At 29.4% G+C, this 3,427-nt stretch overlaps 1 pseudogene; it reads left to right on the top strand.

Moving 5' to 3' along the window:
- Window positions 1-277: 277 nt before the first annotated feature.
- On the top strand, window positions 278-396 carry LOC111742213 (annotated as a pseudogene).
- The last annotated feature ends 3,031 nt before the right edge of the window (window positions 397-3,427 follow it).

The raw sequence follows: 3,427 nt of genomic DNA, 5'->3' as shown, positions 1-3,427 counted from the left end.
GAAAAAAAGAATGTGAAAATCCCCATTTTTAAGTATTGACTTGTTGAAATAATACTATTTTGAATATATTGGATAAAATAAAATGCATTATTAAAAATTAGTTTCATTTGTTCTTTTTACTTCTTATAATGTGGCTATTGGAAAAAAAATTTTTACTAGAAGATTTTAAATTGCAATATGGTTCAAAGATTAAATTTCTATTGGACAATGCTGTTCTAAAACTCACTAGAGTGCCTCTCCTAGAAGAACCCATTTCACATTTAAAAATTTAGTTGCAGTCTATGGTCATACCACCCTGAACAAGCCCCATCTTGGCTGATCTTGGAAGCTAAGCAGGGTTGGGCCTGGTTAGTACTTGGATGGGAGATTACCTAGGAAGATCAGGTGCTGTAGGCGTAAAATATAAAAAATAAAAAAATAAGGGATTGTAAGCTGACAAGGTCCTTGCAATTTGTGAAGTCAACCAAGGGTTGCCTTGGCTAAAAAATAAAAATTAGTTGCAAGGAAGTCATGTAAGAGCAGTTTTTAGCTTTCTAGTTCTTGTCATTCAGAGAGCTCCCCTTAATTGGAAGCTGAAATCGATATTGAGTGCGCTAAATCACTATATCTTACACATAAAATATTTTTTAGTAAAAAACTCATAAGGTTTAGAATTTATTTTTTTCATTGTAATGATTTTGATAGTATGTAATTTTATTCTAATTTTATGATATTTTACTCAAAAATTATAAGATTTTTTAAATTTTCGAAGTACCTGAATTTTTAAGTATTCTTTTTTAAAACCAATGTATTATTAATTTTTATTTTCTTTTGTTTTTACATCATGATTGAAGATGATCTTGCAAATTTTTTGCTGCTTGGAATGTATTAAAATTTTTTGTGTATGTGGCCAAAATATAAACAGCTTTGCAAAAGCCCCATGGGCAATGAAAAGAAACATGTTTTTCTTTGCTATAGTATAAGAAACAATTTGTATGCATTAATGACTTAATTTATATTAGTCAAACTATCACTACCTTTGCTTTGTTTTGTGTTATTATTGTTGCATTTCGTTTAGTTTCTGATTTGACAGATCTTCTCAAGATAGAAATACTAAAAGTCTCCAACTTTGCTAAAAAAAACCCCTAAAATTAGGAGATAAAGTAAAATATTTAACAAATGAGAAAAATCTAGACTGTTATGGAATAAATACAATCTAAAAGGTAGAAATAAGAACCATGAAAAGTTCAGTGTCATTTTGCCCAGGTTTTGGAAAAAGCCACCATATAGGATAAGACATTTTATGTGATTCTTAAAATATGAATAGGATTTGGGGTTATAGAAGAAAGAAAGAGGTTACAGACCATGGGAACAAATAATGCAAGGTTTTGTGACAATACAGTGAATGTTTGTGAAAGCTAATGATACAAATTGCCTGGAAAGTGAATTACACATTGGGAAGAAGAGAGAAGAAACCTACCCCCCACCACCACTATAAAAAGGTGAACAAGCCGTGCAATTGTCCATATTATAGGCAATGAGGAGCCATTCAAGATTTTGAGAAAGAGAGAGACATAATAAATTTGATAGTTTGGGCAAATTAATCTGGTATAGTTTTCATGAATTATTCAAAAGTGGAGGGTATGAAGAAATATTTTGCCACTGTTCATGTCACAGTCATGACGGTGAAAATGTCAGTCCATTTAATGGAGCATCACTTACTCCATTAAGTAAATGAATTACTTTTAAGGGTAATTCATAGACTTTGATAAACTAGATCAATTTTATTTTTCAGTGGAAAGGGTCAGCAAAGGAAGAGAAAGAGTCAACCTCTACAAAAAGACTTCTAACCAGAATGACCAGAATGCTAGCAACAGAAATAGGAAGTCGAAAAGATATGTTAACTTCTCAATTTATATCTCCTCTGTGTTTGTCTCATATACTCAGTTGCCAATCTCTACTTGTATACTTCTTACATATCTCAAAGTTAGAGTGTTCAGATTAAGTTCTTAAACCCAAACAGGTCTCCCCCACTCCGACTCTACCCTACATTGTTGCTGTATTTCTCATCTCAAAGAAGTTTCTGTCTTACATATTAAAATTTATTTGAAAATATTTTCTTAATCTTCTACCTTATGGAAGCAGCAAAATCATCTTTGCCTTTTCTCAATTGTTGGACATTTAGACTGCTTTCAATTTTGTGGTGCTTCAACATTCTTACTTGTACTTATATCTTAAGCTACTTTTATTATTATTTCCTTAGAATATATTTCTTAGCATAATTCAATAAGAATAAAAGCATATAGTAAAATTAATGTACTGTAAAAAGTGTGATTATTATTATAGGACCATGTTATATGTTATTTTTTCAGAAGGTTTTATCAAGTTAATATTCTACCAACAGTATATGAGTGCATATTCTCACCATATACATACCAGATAATGAATATAATCTACTTTAAATCTTAGACAATTTTAATGTTCAAAAAACTATTATCACATTAATTAGAATTAATTTGGCTAATTGCTAGTGACGCTGAATAATTTTTTCTTATATTTATTAAACATTATATTAGTTTTTCTGTGAATGATCTTTTATAATCCTTGCTTAGTTTTCAAATGAACTTTTTAGATTTTCCTTATGAATTTTTTCATAATCACTATAAATATTTTCTCAAATTTTTAATTTTCTCATCTTTTTAATTCATGTGACATATTTGTGACACACAGAATTTCCTACTTTTTATGCTCTTAATTCAATCACTCTTTACATCGTGATTTCATTTTAGTTTATGATCCCTTCATTCATATTTAAAGATCAGATGATATATGCAATTTACTTCTGTATTTTTATCTATATATTTTTTAACTTAATAAAAAGCAAAATCAATTTTCCTAACACTATTTTATTGACTAATTCCTCTTTTCACAATAGTTTATGATATCGGAGTCTATTTATAAACTATAAATTCCATACTTTCAAAGTATCTATTATAGCGCTCAATCTACTTTGTTCTAATTATTTTAGATTCATATTATATACACTTAATATGGCATATAGTATATATTATGGAATATACATCTTATTAGGCATGTAATTATTTACCAGTACTGTTCTCTTATTAATCTTCCTGTTCAAAATATTCTTAGCTAATTTTGCCCATGAGCTCCTGTGATGGTTAGTCTTATTGAATGGGCCATGGGGTGCCCAGATATTGGAATAAATATTATTCTGGGTGTGTCTGTGAGGGTGTTTCTGAATGAGATTAACGTTTGAATTGGGAGGTCGAGGAAAGCAGATTGCCTTACCAAACACGAGTATATATATTTATTCGGTTTCTCTGGAAAACCCTAATACAACTTCTTTCAAGCAAATAAAACTCCAAAGAAAATTGTTTTTGGATTTTCTTGGAATTATATAAAATCTACAAATTAATTAGGAGATAAT

This window comes from Pteropus vampyrus, unplaced genomic scaffold (genome assembly GCF_000151845.1).
Source record: "Pteropus vampyrus isolate Shadow unplaced genomic scaffold, Pvam_2.0 Scaffold88, whole genome shotgun sequence".
Taxonomy (NCBI): Eukaryota; Metazoa; Chordata; class Mammalia; order Chiroptera; family Pteropodidae; genus Pteropus; species Pteropus vampyrus.
Note: the sequence above shows the minus strand (reverse complement) of the source record. Positions and strands in the feature narration are given on the sequence as shown.